A 17073-nucleotide genomic window follows, 5' to 3' on the forward strand; every position below is an offset into this window, starting at 1 on the left:
GCTCCATGTAATCCCTGGGAGATACTGAACAGCTGAACCTGCTGAGACCAATTAAAAGCCATTAAGAACTCTACCAACTTAGAGAGTTATACTGGTCTTTGTAGCTTCAGTATACCACTGCAGCAAAGCACTGTCAGCTCTGTAAGCCTTCAGCATGGAGACAAGGGAGACGTGATGCCAGAAACGTTCCCAGATCACAGGGCAGCTGCCTGTGACCATCCAGGTTGTTCTGCCCCATGATTTAGCCTGCTAAATGTGCAGCTCCAGCAAACAGCAGTTTCCATTCTGTAAACAGGATATTGCTGAGCACTGAGATGCTCTCTTCACTTGTTTCGGGTGAGAGAAACCTGTCCTTTAAATGGACACCATTGTCCATCAGGTTGCCTGAAGCCCTGTGCCAGCCTTTCTGCTCACCAGCCCTTGCTGAACCTCTAGCCTGACTCCCACAGAAGCTGCACAGAAAGTTAAATTTGGGGGCAGGAATTGCTTCCCTACTTGACCTGTTTCAAGTAACCTGAAACAACTCATACGGTTTTCTGTTTTCTCCAGGTGCATTCTGCTGTTGTACTACAGCTGCCTGTGTGCAAGTTAAGTAATTGTTCTCTGCAGCACAGATGCCAGAGGAAATTGAGTCTTCATGGGCTGTAGATTAGAGATTTCCCATCTGCTAGGACAACATTGATTGTGGCCCTGGCAAGGTGCCCTTTCCTCACGAAACAGAGGTGTTCCTGACTCAGTGTCCTTCTCTGGCCTAATGCGTGGAAGTTGCTGATTCAGCTAACTTTGAGCGGAGCCTAGGAGTGGTGTGGAGCAGTGCCAGTCCCTATTTGTGCACTTGCAAAGTTTGGGGACGGAAGTGTGAAGAATGGCGATATGCTCCCGTTCAGCACTCCAGTACAACTAGGGGACCACGTGCCTGCCATAGCCTTGGTAACCTGGAGATTGACACGTCTCATGAGATGGGGCGGCCATACCCCTTCAATGGAGAGTGTAGGCTGTGTTTAGGCTGAGCTTCACGATGCTCACTGCCCTGTAATCCACCACAGTCTCATTAGTTGCCTTCCCTCAACAATTTCAGGGGTGAAAGGACCTGTGTCATTGAGCAATCCCGCACTGTGTTTGACTCCTGTTTGGGCACAGGCAACTCTGAATGCCCTTGAACAAACGTTGCTGGAAATCTACATGTTGGTGCAGGGTTTTGAGCTGCTTTCTTCTCAGTTATCTGTTTGGGCAGCCTGATGTTAAGGATGTTCAAGAGAACTCTCTACGGAAGTGGTCTTCCTCATTGCAAAGGTCACTTGTCACTTGCTGATGGCCTGGTGGCAGCAGCGCAGTCCTTCCTACTGGAGCACGCTTGTTCCTCAGGTCAATCCAGGGATGGAGGTGGCTGGTCACTGCAAGTAGCACATAGTCCTCGCTGGCATACCTTTTAAGTGTCAGGATCTGAGGCAGACCCCCTAGTGCTGCTTGCTGATGCAATACAAAACTCTGCCATTGCTACTTCTAGGTGTGACATAAGCTTTCCAGAACAGGGTCTCCAGCAATGGCACACAAACAGCAGCAGGCAAATCTGTCTGATCCCTATAGTGACTTAGGAAGAGATACAACTACCTGGAAAAGGAGTCTGTGAGTTACCCTGAGACTTCTGGCAGCAAGCTCCAAGCTCAGCAACATGAAGTCATCCGTTCACTACCCATATTTCCTCCTCCTGCCCTGGCAATGTTCGGCAATGCAGAGGAGTAAAGCGCCTGCAAAGGATCATCCTTATGTGCTCCTTGTCTCTTGAACTTGGATGCTGTGCCAGGTGCAATAAGCAAATTAGACACCACTAGTAAGTCATCCGTCTAGGGCTCTCATTCTCCCATCTCCTGGACTGTTGTTCTCTAGGCTGAAAATAAATCTAGAAGTAAGAGGCTTCTGCCTTGTGTTCCCGTTATGCCGGCTGGGGTGAATTGACACCAGATTTCTCTTCCATTTCATAATATTCATGTCAAATTTTCTGTCTCCTTTTTCCTTTCTATTGCAACTACCATGGGCTCCGCTGCCTGTACAAAGATCCTTGTACAGTGTGAGCTGTGAATCCCCGCCACCAAGACCAGTTGTTACCCTGTCCTTTAACACACAGCTGGGTGATACCTAGCGGCCTCATCACTAGGCAGGGTAAGAGGAAAAAAATGCAACTGTATAGAAAGAAGTGCAGCTGAAATTGTTTTCCAGCAGACCTCACTTGCTGTTGCCTGAGCCTCCTGTCTGTCTGCCTGTCTCAGTAGAAGGCAAGGAGTGGGAGGTTCCACATCAGAGTTGCTCCATAGCTCTGCAAACCCAAGGTAAGCTGGTGCTGCCTGCAAAAAACTCAGTTATTTTCACAGCGGCCTGATGCTCAGCGACAAGAATGCTTTCACCACAAGAGAGGAGGCCGTGCCAGGCAGGGGCAAACAACTGAACGTTGGAGAGTGGGATGGGGTGGTCCGGAGCGTCATCCTGGCTGATGTGAAATATGGGTTGATAAATGGCAGCTGGCTGGGAAAAGAGTGTGAAGTCCTGTCCCTTCACACATTCAAAAGTTGTGTTCCTCTGAGTTGTTGAACAAGCCCCCTTCCCGAGGGCTGAAAAGCCAGATTTATAACTACAGACAGTTTTGGCTGTTCTTTGGGCGTCAGCTTCTTTCACTGGCCATTGTCGACACCGCAGGGCCCCTAACTACTGCTGGGACCCTGGGTGCAGCCAGCCACCCCGCGGCTGCAGCTCTCCACTCCGGAGCTGTTTCTCATCACAGCTCATCCTTGCTTCCCCCCACAGCTCCACTCGGCAGTGGCTTGGTCACGCAAGCGTGTTTGCTCAGGAGAGCCTGGTTGCTGGTGAGCACAAGGCTGTGTCCTGGAGAGCAAATGGCATACAATGTGGCTGACAGCCCTGCAGTCTGCATCCAAGTCACGGCTCCCTTTTGTGCACGCTTAATCAGCTCCTTCTGTGCTGGGCTGCGCTGCGCTGTTGCTTGGCATCTTCTGTCACGCTTGCAGTTGCTCTTAGTGGGACCATGCCCTCCATCTATGCCCTATAGTTTCAATGCTATAGATGTATGTTTTCCAGTCTGCACATCATCCTCCCTTCAATAGTTGTCTTACGCAGTTCTTCGTCATCCCTTGATGAACGCCAGACACCCTGCTCGCTGCTTTACTTGCTGCTCCGTCGGCTGCACCTCTATAAGAATCACATTTTCTATTTTCCACATTTCTTTCCCTATCCAAGTCAAAGTGAAGGAGGACCTAATCTGTTCAGGCACTGCTGTAAAGCCCTTAGCAGCAGTTTCAAGTGCCTGAATCTCTATGAATCAGACCTGAAGTCTGGAGCAGCAGGATGGGGAAAAGGGCCATCCGCAATGAGCCATCCACAACCCCTTCCGAGGGGTGCAGCGATTCCAAATCCATGTGTGGTGCCCGTTTCCATACCCACGTGGAGGGCAGTTATTGATCCAGGCTGGGTGAGCAGCCAGATTTCACAGCGCAGCCGGGCAGTGCCCCTTCTCCTCTGTGGCTACGCAGGCCTGGCCAGGTAGGGGGAAGGAGAGCAACTGGGACTGTGGTTGCACGATGCTGGGAAGCTGCACGTACACAGCCTTGCTGTTGTAATGGCAGCCCTCACCTTCAGCCCAGCTCACTCGCTGGTGCCCAGCTGGTTTGCCCTCGAGCGGTGATGTTTCAACAGGAGGAGGCCACAGACGCTCAGCTGGAGCAGGGCAGCCGCCACGCCAGCGAGGTTGCCACCACGGCGTGCCCAGCCAGCCCAGCCCCGGGAGAGCCAGGGCTGCGGTCAGATGGCCTGCAGGCATGACCGGCAGCCAAGTCAGGCTTGGCACCCCAGTGCAATGCGGAGAGGGAGCTCTCTGCTCCTCTGCAGGCAGAGCTGAAACACACCGGCTGGGCGAAGGTGTGCTGGGGAGCGGGGGCCTGTCGGTGCTTGTCCTAGTTGCAGATGGAGGAGACCAGGGACTTGGTCCACCTGCAGCTAGTGTGGCATTGAGATGCTGCCAGCAGTGGGAGCCTGGGGAGCCACCTTCGCAAGGTGCCAGGGAGAGGCAGAGCTTCCTCCAGGCACCCAGTTTTGCTGTGATAACAGCTGGTGTGCCAGCACTCTGCAAAACTTCCACTCAAAACTGCTCTGGGGGGTGATGGGGAGACCCAGAGCTGGGGAGGGTGCTGTGGCTACCGAAAAGGAGTGGTGGGTGTTGGCGTGCCCTGAGCATCCTCCACCCTCAGCTTGGTGGAGGCAGGAGCAGTGCAGTAGGGTACATCCCCTGGGGAGGAGATGCCTTGAGAGGGCTCAGGATCCCCATTCTCATCCCCAAGGCACCGCTTGCTCACCCACCATCCTCTCTCCCTCTGGCCAGGCCAGCTCTGACCCTGCCTCTTGTGCCACACACCTAAGCCTGTGTTCCTATCAGCTCTGCTGGTGCTGCTGAGGCCTGGTCCATGGTATTACAGCGCTGGGTGATTCTCCTTAGTGGATGTCATGGTGTTGCCAGAAGCGTGCACACACGACCCAGAAGACTGAACAACATTGCATTAAAAAAGAAAGTAAGAAAGAAAAGCAGTGCATTTCACGTTTCAGCCTCTTGGAGGGACCAAAGAGTGTCTTGTCTTTAGAAACACCCCCAGAAAGTTAAAAAAAAAAAGATAAGCTCAGCTGTGAACCATAGTGCATGTCCTGCTTTCCTCCTTCGCCCAGGATTCATCCTTCCCTGCCCACTGCAGGTACCCGCACCCTGGCACAACGCTGGGGCTCTGCAGGGCTGGGCTGAGATGTCCTTCCCTGGGCACTCAGGACAGAGGGAGGCCCTGCAAACACACAGGGGTATCATTCTACCTTGGGCAGACCCGTGCCAGCCCAAAAAACCCAAAGATGCAAACTTTTCTCTGCCATTTGTGAGTCTCCCCTGAAAAGGGCAAGCACATGCCCAGCAAACTGGGCCGTCCCATCTCCAGCAGCTCTCGCCCCTGCCCAGAGGGTGCTGCTGGCACACTGCTTGCCGAGAGCCTGCCTTTCTCGGAAAGCGTCCCGTTTCCCCACAGGGAGTATCGCTCTGAGCCAGCGGCCACCCTCCTGCCTGCAAGAGGGACGGCCAGCTCGCAACACGGCCAAGCATCCTCACCCGCTTCTGCTTCTGGGAATAGCAGCGCAGGGCCCAGCATCTCAGTTTCGCTCTGAGGGGTAAAACCGCCTGTCCCCCAACCAAGCTGAGACACAGCTGCGTGCCGGGCACAGCCTGACCTTTCTGCAGCGGGACTGTGCTGGTTTTCCAAAGGGGAAATGGCGATTTGATGGGGAGCTGGTCAGCATCCAGGGCCAGTCCTTGAGAGCATCCCCTGGGCAGCTGCAGCCCACTAGCTTTGGTCAGTCATGCTCTTCACTTACGTTGCCTGCTTTCAAGAAGGCTGAGCCTGGCATTTTTGAGGCTGGCCTGACCCAAACCACAGCAACCCTGTGATCCCCAAGGGTGGGTATGTGTGTGGAGGGGTTAGGTTTCCTCTGGCAGGGCTGCTCCAGCTGGCCCAGTGCCCTGGGCTTCACTGCAGAGCTGTACAGACACAGTTTGGGACTACCCTTGCTCAACTAGGGGCTTATTATTAGGTTGGACAGAGGCGGCCCTGGTTCTGGGGACTAAGGTTCATCCCCATCTTCTGCTGACCTTTTTCTCCAGGGCTAAATGACGCTTCCCTTTGTCCCCCATTCCTGTGTCCCAAAACATGGGGTGTGATGGCTTCTCAGCATTAGTCTTTGCTCTTTGGGGAGACAAAGTCTTTCTGCAAGCCATCTCCTTGACATGACAGCTAGCAGCCCTATAGGCACAGCAGCCCACCTTCTGGCCTTCATCCCAAATCCCTTTATGTGCCCAAGAGGCCAGGAGAGCTTTGGGAGCAGATGGTCGGAGAGCCCTGACAGCTGCTCCTCCAGCATCCCACGGTCACATGCAGCTGCATCCATCCTAATCAAGTGATTGCAGCGACCTGGCCTGCCTCTCCCCCCAGCCAAGGGTTTGACAACCCTGAAGCCACCCTTTCCAACCCCATTGCATTGAGTGAACCAGTCCCAGCACAGATCCTGACCTTGCTCAGGCCACAATACACGCAGGGCCCAGGAGCAACAGGTTTGCGGTTCCCAAAGGACAGAGTTGCACCAAAGCAAGAACGGCTGCTGTCGGTTCCTACCCTCTTGCCCTCTTGCACCTTTGTGAATCCTTTAACAGCTTGTAGTACCTAAAGATCCTCTCGGTCCAGGCTATTGGAAGCTCACAGGGCTTCCCTGGCTGGTCTTGGGAACCTGAGGAGGTGTTTTTCAGGAAGCCTCAGCCTGATGGACATTGCACAATGCAAGAAGAGATGAAGGTTGGTGTTTGGTGAGACCAGATCCCTCTGTCACAGCACCCTGCCCTGCCAGAGGGCTGCCCCAGACATCTGGAGATGAACATCAGTCCTGGGCTCTCTGCTCCTTTCTCTCTGATTCAGCTCCAGGGCTGTGCTTGGAGGGTCTGAGCAGCAAGGATGGATGCACTAGCCTCAGTGGTGCTCCTTGGAGGGTCCTGCCTAGGCCCAGGGAGGTCAGCCCACTCCCTTGCCCTGAGGGGTCCCTGCAGGCAAGTAGTAATCCCCAGGCAGAGGGACAGGGAATAGGTAGCCCAGGACACGTGGCTAGGTGGCCTGGTGCCACGGTAGGGGGCTCAGCCCCATTGCCCAGCAAGAGATAGTGTTGGCACTGGTGTGACAGGCTCCCAGCACAGCCAGCGAGCAGGAGGAGATGGGAGCACAGCAGCAGCAGAGGTCCTGCATGAGCCCCCATCTCCTCCCCAACCCACCGGCCGCGCCGCAAGGATGCTGCATGGCTCAGTCTACGTGGAGGTTGTAGCGAAGCGCAGTAGCGGGTGTTTCGGCCAGAGAGATTTCTGGGAGCTGCCAGGTGCCATCTGTGGTTTCCCTGCTGTGTGCGGGGTCCGTGCAGGGCTGGAGGAAGGAAGAGAGCAGATAGCGATGAAGTGATGGAGAGTTTGAAGGAAGGCCAACTGAGACACCCTGAGAAACGAAGCAAGTAATAAAATCCCGGAGAAAAACAGTGCTCCGCACCCAGCCGGGCCCACTCCTGGGGCTGCCAAAAAGGCATCCTTGGCTCAGAGGCAGGCAGTCATAAACGCAGGGAGAGACTTCACAGGGAGGGAAGGTTTTACCTGTTGAGCAAGTTCAGGAGTACCTTCGCCCACCAGCTGGGAGTGTTGAGCATGGTGGGGAGGTGAGGCGAGCAGTCCTCCTACCGCAGCCTTCAGAACAGCAGAAGAAGGAGGAGGAGGAGATGGGGAGCAGCAGCCCTGTTTCCTCTGTGGCATCCAAGCCAAGAGACTGGCTGGGCCATTTGGAGAGGGGACCCACCCCTAGGGAAGGTGGGTGGGTGCCTGGGTCAAGTGAGGTAACCTCTTATCATCAGTGGGGAGCCAGCTAGGGAAGGCTGAGTGCCTTCGCAGTTTTTGGCAGGCTGTTTGTGTTTTTGGCCACCCTCCTTGGACTCAGACCTTCACGGCTGGAGAAGCAGTCCTGTCCACATGCAGGGCTGGCCCCCAGTTGCCCTGCCCCACCAGCCCCGATGGGTCCTTCTCCCATCCACTGCTTTCCCTCCTGCGCCGCTCATCCCTGCTCATGGGCGCAGGTCGCCCTCGACTTGCTCAGCAGGTAAAACCTTCCCTGCCCATGAAGCTGAGCTCGCATCCCCAGGGCAGCCGGATAAAGCACCACGTGGGGCAAGGCCCTGTTCTGCTCTCTGTTGTTTTTCCTTCCCTTTCCCTGAAATAAACAGACCACCACAAAGAGAGACAAACGCCTTTGTTTCCAAAGTGGGAAGGACTGTCAGAATGGCATGTCTCCCTGCGTCTCGTCAGGGGTTAGATAAGTCCCCAAGGGCCATGGGGAGCCCTGCCACTCAGCACAAGTCCTTGCTGACAGTGCTATTGTTAAGAAGGAGTTCATTTTGGGAGGGCTGGGGCTTTTGCCCCCCTGCTTGTTTCTCTCCAGGAAAGTCACGGCTGATGCCTGCTTGCCCAGGGAGACTTCCCTCCCCAACGGCTTTTATCCTGAACAGACACCAGCTTGGCGCTCGTCAAGGGGTGTGCAGGGAGGCCCCTGTTTTTGGACTCCTCCATGTGCCTCTGGGCTGGCAGGCACCCAATGGGGTGCCAAAACTGAGCTCTAAAGAAGTGGCCTTCTCTTGGGGCTGCCCAGCACCAAGCTCACGCCACTCCAACCCAACATCTGCACCCAGCAGTGGCCCTTGGGTTGCTCCTTCCAGGAGCTCTTGGGCGGCAGAGCCAGTGAAACAAGCCCAGGATGCTCAGCCTGCCCGAGTTGGGGGATGCCTCACCCAGAGCTTGGCTTAGTGCTGGGTCCTGCAAAGGGCCTGTCCTGCTCGGGGCAAGTTTACACAACAGCAGACCCTGTAGGGACATTGCTTTCCCTCTAAGCTTACCTCCTTATCATGGGCTTGACCTGGGGACTACTCTCGCCTCCCCATCTTCCCTTTGAATGGGAGAAGGTGCACTATATTACAGCTTGAACCTGCCTGACTAAATTTAGCCAGTGCAGAGGCCAGGAGAACCTCCCTGGTTTTCCCTGTTTGCTTTGGTGGGAATGGAAATGACACATCCCGGCTGTCGCCTGCTTCTGGAGCAAATGCCCGAGGGCCTGGAGGACGGTACCTCTCAGATGTCCAGGGTTTTTGAAGCTAATCCACCCTGCACAAGAAAACTCTTAGACTGTAGGACTTAAGGCTGTGGACCTCCGGGCTGAGGGTGAACAGGCATGAACAAGCCCTCCGGAGCCAGGGGCGCAGGGGACACCACGTGAACCATTTCAGTGTGATCTCTGAAACATTGTCACCAGCCCAGGGTCTGGGGCAGGAGGGGAAGTCAGGCAGGTTTAGTAACCCTGTTGGGTAACTGTCATCAGTAGCTGGAGCAAAGGGGAAGTGATAAATGCCCCTCTGTCCACAAGGGAGCTTCTCAGGGGTCCCACTTCTGCTTCTCAATGCTTCTGTCTTGTCATGCCCTCAGGGATGTGCCCAGCGCCTTCCCCCATCCTCAGGCAGTGCCTTCCGCCCTCCCCTTCTGGGCTGCACTCCCTTGCAGCCATTTACTTTGCTTTTGCCAAGAGAGAAGCTAAATGCATTAATGCCCTCCCCAGCTCTGGGGGAGTCCCAGGGATCAGCACCCCAGGGTGTAAGGGCTGAGCTTCCCGCCAGCACAGCGGCCCTTGGCCTCTCGGTGTATCTGGTGAACCTGCTGTGGGCTGAACAGACAGCACTGACCTGCCCCACGATGTATGCCCCACAGACTGGCTACCTAGGGGTTACACAGGGTACACCCAAAAATACCTGGCTGGCTGATGGACTCTCCCTTACATTCTGCGCTGGGAGAGAAGAGCAGGCTTCATGCTGCGAGCTTGCTGCCAAATCACTGGTGCACAGATGCTCCAAGTGAATGTCCATCCCTCTTCCCCCAGGCTCCTGCTGCAAAGAGGCTAAGCAGAAGCTGATATTATGTCTAACCAGCCCCTTGCCCCATCTGTGACCCTACTCCCTACTGAAATGTCTCTCAACCAGCAGCACATGGGCCAACAATGCTTCGTAAAATCCTCAAAGTTGCCCCAAAGAAAAGCCCCACACATGTGCACATGGCCACGCAGTCAGTTGGCATGTCAAGATCTATGCCCCCGGACAAAGTCAGGAGTTTGTCAGTGCTCAGCCTCAATGTCCATTATAACAAAAGCAAGACTATGATCCCATAGAACAAAGCCATGTTGTTTATTTTGGTGCTAAGTGCATCAACATGCTTTCCTCCGTTCTTCCAAGCCACCCAGTTCTGCTGGGATGTGAGCTGGTCCTTGGCTTTCTTCCAGAAAAATGAGAAGGTCCTTTGTTTGAGAAAGGCTGAGGAGCCCAACCCTGGAGCACAGGGCAGAAGAGAGGGAGGATACGTCTGTGCCACCAGTGCTGGGGGAGTGTGAGCTTGTGCTCCTGATGAAATGGCCTGTATTACCACCCCACCAGCTGCTGTTGTGAACCTGCCCCAGCTCCGCATCTGGAGGAGGGAACTGAGGCGATCCCAAGTGTGGACCCTATCTTTTGCCATAAAGTGTGGACAGTTGACACCTGGACTGGGCTGAGCACCCAAGCCCAGCTCTTCCTGAGTGCTGAAGGCAGGCGAAGCCCAGCTTTGGCATCGGTGGGGTGCTTCAGCCTGGGGAGCAGAGGAAGTCGGAGAAGCCAGAGGTGAGGAAGAGCAAGCTCCTGTGTGGGGCATGATGATGGATGGACGTGCTTGCTGGCAGGGGTAGAGATGACTCTGCAAAGGGCTTTCTCAGAGAGATCCGCTTGCAAAAACTCCCAAAAGAGTGACACAGCTGCACCACAGCAGTCATGTGCATGTGCCTGCCGACCCCAGAGGGTGCCTGGGCCCCCTTTGCAAGGGAGTGGGAACCGACAGCATTGCAGAGGATGACGCATCCCAGCGCTTCCCACTGCCTCCAAACCGTGATAGCATCGGAGAGGAGCGCCCTGTGCTTTCTCTCCCCAAATAGCACAAGCCTTGGGGAAGGGAGGGTGCCAAGCTCTGCCGAAACACCCTCCCATTTCAGCAGCCGATCCCGGTGGATAACAGACAGCTTGCTAGTGAGAGGGTAATTGTTCCAGCTGGCTGTAGGGTGGCAGGCAGCAGCTGCCTAACAGGGCTCAGTACTGCCTAACTGTTTGGGGCACCAAGTGAGGGATGGCACATGCAGCTGAAACCTCCGAGGGAGTTTTAGGGGGTCCCCAGTCAATAAGTGGAGGGGAGTCCTGGGCCGCACTGGCTTTGGGGCCAGGAGGATGTGTCCGCATTGGGGAATGATGAGCTGTACCACCTGCAGGACACCAAGGGAGGGCAGGAACCTGTCCACCCAAGGCAATCCTCTTTTCTCCAGCTCCTGCTGCCTGGCAGGGCCCCATTGCCCCTTGGAAAGGCCGAGTTGGCCTTTTGCCTGCCTTGGCTTCAGCTCGGCTGTGCTGATGCCTTGTGGTCCCATGTGCTTTGGAGGCTCTCCAAGCATGAGATTTGCCCCTAACGCTGGCTCGTGGGCTGGCTCCAGATGAACACATTAGCCAAAGCAGATGCAATGGCCCATGAAGGGTACATCTCAGTGAGAAAAACCTGATGTGGTCCAGGCTCCCTGCCAGCCTCACCTCCTGAGCAGCTCTGATGCCATTTCTGCCCTGTGTCGAGACTAATACCACATCCTACACCCTAGGTACCACTTTGCATGCACAAAAAAAAGGGAGTTTTCAGGCTTCTTTGTCATTCCTGCCAGCAAAGCCTATTCAAGACAACCCTTTTCTTCAGGATTATCATTCCAGACTGGTTTTTACACACATCACTTGCTGAAAAACGGCATGCTGCTGAGTTTCGGTCTCAAGGGTGTTGCAGGAGAACGTACCTGTATTCCACGAACATACTTCTCCTGAGCACTGTTTCTTGGAAGGGCTGAAACCACCTTCTGGGTTGCTGTAACGTGTTCAAACACAGCATCCACTTACAGTTTGCATATTAAGTACAGCAAACAAACCTCTGCCCAGCGCGTCTCAAAAGTCACTTTAACACACAACCTGACACAAGGAATATGCCTCAGCAGGTAATTTCTAGGCTTGAAATAGGCTTAACAAATGGCAGGTTTCTAAGGCGTTGCAAGGACATCAATTTGGGTATTACGGTAGTGCAGAGCCGGTGGCCACAGTCAGTCGGTAGCCTGCAGCTCTCCTGCTCCGGCACATGAGTGCCAAAACATCTGACCCTCCCACATGGAGCTGCACTTCCTTGCCCTTGAACTCCCAGCACTAACCAGCAGCCCAGGAATATTCCTTAGCATCATATTTTAGCACAATACTCCCTTTCTCTCCTGCAGTGGTGGCACTGGGCTTGTGTTGCAGGCCCTCTGGAAGTCATTAGCCAACGTCCAGGCAAGCAGTGGCAACGTTTTCCCCTCTATAGGCAGCATTTGCTGAGCTTGTAGCTCTGCTTTCGAAACATGTCATTTCTTAAAGGTTAGGTTTGAAGCCTTGCCTGCAGTGCCTGCACAGCCTGAACAACGCATGCTGCACCCCAACTCATTTTCACTTCTACCTTTTCCTTTCCTTCTATTTCTTCAACTAGATTTATTTAAAGAAAATTGGAAATTCACACCACCGGTCAGAAGTTGATTTCCCATTTTCTTTAAATCAAAAGAACATTATCAGTTTCAAACTGCATGGCAGAGTTGTATGAGGTCCCTAATTGTACTTTGCCTACAGGAGAACTTAAGCCTTACTCCATTCACCTTGCAGCTCTCCCCAGTCTGCTGTCCCCCTCTGGCTTAGCAGCGATTGCCCGACCTGCTGCAAGGCTTTTCTTAACCTGCATGTGCAGCTCTTGGAAATACTCTACGTGCAGCAACCACCCGGTCTGGGCTGCGTCATTGCGAGCAGCCTCTCTGTGTCAAAACCAAGAACGTGCTTTCCTAAAGCATCAGGCTGCCCCTCCTTGATTTGCCTTTGCTGTGCCGCCCTGGGCCAAGTGCCCTTAAACTGAAATGCAAATGGCCTGAAGCCTTCCCAACCAGTCACCGCCTGGCTGGGATTAAAGATCTGCTAACTCCACTGCTCCAGCCTCACAGTCAGGATCCTTCACGTCCAAGTTAGTCGAAGGCTTGGTGCTTTTTTGCTGTGTTGTCAGTATTTCTAGCACCGTCAGGCGAGGAGTCCTCCTGCCTATCGCCCAGGCGGAGGAGCTAACCCAGACCAGTCGGTGGCTTCTCGCCATTCTCGCATGCTAGAAGGGCACTGGAACGGCTTGGACCAACCACCTCCGCTGGCTGACGCAGGCTGATCGTGCTGCCCGCGGCTGCGACCCAGCACCCGGCTCCCTCCCTGCCCTCCCCGCCAGGGCACTGTGACTGTCCCACAGCCGCAGGGATACCACCCCGGCTGGCAAACCAAGAGCACTCCCTTCCCCGCCAACCGCTGCAAAGCCCACCGGCTGTGCCCGGGGAGGGTTTACACCCCAGAGGAGAGATGGAGTCCAATGTGAGCAGCCAGCAGTGTGGGGGAGGAGGTGGGGAGCACGGATTTGGGGAGCTCCTGGGATGCACTTTGAGGTGTGTCTAACACATCCCGGTGTCATTAGCATGAGCAGGAGTCTTTCCCGCTTCCCCAAGCTGTAACTTCAGGCTTGCCCGGATAAATCACCTTGTCCAGGTACCCTTTGATAACATTTGCAGGATCATCTTCACCACTGGGGAACATATTTCCATACTGATTTAATGAAAGCAAAGATTCTGGAGTCAGCAGGAGCCGGAGCCTCACAGACGGCTCCTAATCCAGGAAATTGGATGTGGTTGGAAACATTTCAGCCGGCAAAGCTTGGGAGATCCTGCTGTGGCTCATTCCTGATGTGAGGCTCTGTGTCCGCGAGATAATAAATCTGAGTTTAGTGCACCTAATCCTGAATTTAAAGTACCACAGCCCACATAACACAAAGTGGCTGAACAGGTACAAAGACGCTCTCCCAGTGGAAAGATGTTGCAAATCACGGAAGGAGTAATTGCAGCCGAAACAGGCTTTTGCCAGCTGGAGAGCAACGCGTACAGGTGGACTCCGGTCACGTAGTCCACGGGCTTTTCAGCCAGGCCCTTTCCCAGTCCTCCAAGGTCATGACTTGGGATGCCCCGTCTATCGCTGCATCTCTCACAAGCAGATTTGGGGGCAGATCTTCCCTCTTTTGCTTCAGACACTTGCCTGACTGGGCTATTTCTTTGGCGGCTGCCAAACCACCTTGGTTAGAGCCACCCAACAGCTCAGCGGAGCAGTTCAACTCAACCCTACAGCTTGCAGTAGCTGGACTCCAGTCCTCAGCATGCAGGACTAGTCCGGGTATGCTGAGGCATACCAGTGCCTATCAGCTAGACCAGAAGGCAGGCCCTAAATCAAAGCTACTCACAGTGATGAAACTCACCCTTAGCAATCATGTTTCCCTCTTCAACCTAAGCTGAATTACAGCTTGGAGGTTGGGAGGGGTGGGGATGTCCATGAAGAAAGCTGGGAACTCAAGAAACCATGCCATCTCAGCATGGAGAGATCAGCACGGGCTCTTTGGGTGTCAAGGAGAGTGCAGGAAGAAGGCTGAGGCCCTGGGAGAAGAGCTACAACAAAGATCATGGGCAGCCCTAGCTACAGATGGGGATGTCCAGTCCCTTCTATGGGAATAATGGGTCACCGCCAGCGTCGAGGGATGAGCTCAGGCCCCAAGGGCAGCAGCAGTTCTTTGAGGACTGTCTGGGATTGCTCACCGTACAAGGCCAATTTGCACTTTCCAAGGAGGAGTGAGTAGATGGGGACATTGTGCAAGGAAAGGCTAGCGAGAGGGCAGCAAGTCGCTCCCAGGAGCCAGGCTGTCTCTGAAGCATGGGCCACAGTGTAGGTGCCCAGGGTCAGGACCTGAGTGGGATGCCTAACCCCTAGCATAGTACATGCTTGGTGGGGTCTTTGCTGTGATTTCTGGTCTTGCACACATGTGCTGGCTGTGAATTTGGTCTGCCCCTGTCACGGCAGCTGGTTCTTCTACACCACCTTCTCCTGGCCCCGTCCTGTCCAGGACACACAATCCCAGTTTGGAGAAAGCAGGTGCAGATGCAAATACCACCTGCCTCACCCTCATAACCAGAGATGAGGCACTGCTGAAGTAATATCCCACAGACATTACTCTCTTCTCCACACTTGCGGCTCCCTCTGGCCAAGAGTTTGGCATGGCCAAGGGCACTGTTTGCAGTAACAGCACCAGGTCCAGTCACTCCCTTTGGCTTGGGCAAAGAAGATCTTTTGCTTCCCAAGGTACGGTGCAGATCAGTGTCTCTCCCTCTAATATAAAGTAAGGATTTGCAATGTGATGCAGGAGAGCTCTCCCGGTAACAAATAGCCTGGCTGGAACGGTGGAGGAGAAGAGCCCTGTCTCACTGCTGAGTTCCCACACTTCAGGATAAGCCCATGCCACCAAGGTCTGCTGTGATCTGTCCTCATCTTCCTCATCTACATCCTTTGCAGATTGGATGGGCCGATAACCTGCTGGCACATCCCCTAGCTGACTGACCCGCCACACACTGATAAGGAATGAGGTGACAGGAGGTGAGGATTGCCAGCTCTAGCCAGCCTGGCTCTGCCCTTCTCAATTCACAGTGGCTCTTCCTACACCACATTGCTCCTGAAAATAACGGGGAAGCACCTCTGCATCTTCAGTGTGGTGGAGCAGGTGTCAGTGCAGCTGGGGACACCATCCCTGTCTGGTGTGCCATCAGGGTGAGCAGGGACCTTCCCTCCTCTGAATTCAGCCATACCTTGTGAGGACGCTGATCCTGGAGCTTTACATTTTGTCACCTCATCATGGTGGCTCCAACCCAGAGGCAGGAAGGGAGACATGGCATTGTACTGATGGAGGTAGCTTGTGGCCTACAGGCAATGGGACATCTCATGGCCCCCTTGCCTGTGGTATTAGCCTGTTGTGCTAATGCCATTTAATTCAAGGCTCCTTGAAAGCCAGCGGGAACACCTGGACTTCCATCAGACAAACACAGGCTGCCTGAGGTAGACTCAAGTCTGAAGGATGAATTTCCTTGATGTAAATAGCCCTTCCAGCATCTCCTCTGGGATGGTATCCCCTGCCTCATTATCACCTGTTATCCATGAGCTGGTCTCTAATCTTCCCGGCAGCATTTGGAGGAAGGTCCCTGGACAGGCAGGACTCAAGGAGCTGGTGGCTGCTAAGGCTGGGTTAGAGTGCCTAGCTGCCAGAAACGCTGCAGGAAACACAGAAACTACCCCTGACCTTTTAAATGGCCTCCCCCATCTCCAGCTCTAAGTGAGCAAATATCTACACATTTCCCTTCCCTGTCCAACATTTCTTGCAAGGGAACAGTCCCTTCTAGTCCGGCGCATGAAACCTGCTAGACCATGGCTCCAGCAGCAGCTCATCTGCTTGGAGAGAGGTCTGGGGTCCTTTGCAGGGGTTCAGTCTCACAAAATCTTGGATTTGAAAGGAATTGATTTAATTACACACACATCCCAAGCAGAGGGAAGCTTTTAGTTACTTTTTCTCCTGCTGGTATGGAGCACTTCTCCTTGTCCCACACCCTATGGAAGGGATCAGGCTCAAGGGCTGAACCCTGAGGCAGATTTCCAGAGGGGGAAAGAGGGAGCGGGCATGTCAGAGCAGAGAAGCCCACTTTGGCCTTTACTCCAGCCCCCTTGTGTCGTTGGGTGATCAGCGACCTGGCCGAAGGCTGGAGCCTTTCCATGCCCTCCCCAGCTCCAGCACGCAGGAGGGTCTCCCTGCTACCTCTGCTGGCATTGATGGTGCCAACTGGAAACACCCAGGAGTGACAGCCTCTGGGGTTGTGCTTGGCGGGGGTAAGAGGGATGGGGACTATCACGTCCCAGGAGATGGGGAACTGATGGGCCTCATAGAAAGAGAGGAAGAAAGTGTTTCAGTGAGTTTCAGTTGTGGGCCTCTTAAGGAAATCACAGAGCGTCTTGTGATTTAGAGACAAATATGCAAGACAAGGAGAGCTTTAAGCCACAGGCTTGGCCCACTGCCTGAATTTTTTCCCTCCTCTTTCAGTGTAATTACAGTTGAGCCATGTAGTAATTGCGTAACTTTTTCCAAAGGAATCCTTTCACCCAGAATGAATCATACTTGCCACAAAGAGAACATGGAGGCAGATGAAAGACATATAGATCCTATGGCTTATTGCGATAGAGCGTTTTTCCTCCATCCCCTTGTTCCTCAGTCCCCCAGGTGTGTCCAGGGTAGATGCAGGAGCGAGGCGCTGAGCTTTCCTGGATAATTCCTCCCCGCCCTCCAAGACAGCTTCCTCCTGGCTTGCTGTGCCCTACAGCCAAGACGAACTGCACGGTTTTAAGGGCGTCTAGGGTGCTGCAGAATAAGGACTATTTTCCCTCCTTTGGTTCCTGCACCTACAAGAGCGG

This window comes from Gymnogyps californianus, chromosome 1 (genome assembly GCF_018139145.2).
Source record: "Gymnogyps californianus isolate 813 chromosome 1, ASM1813914v2, whole genome shotgun sequence".
Classification (NCBI taxonomy): domain Eukaryota; kingdom Metazoa; phylum Chordata; class Aves; order Accipitriformes; family Cathartidae; genus Gymnogyps; species Gymnogyps californianus.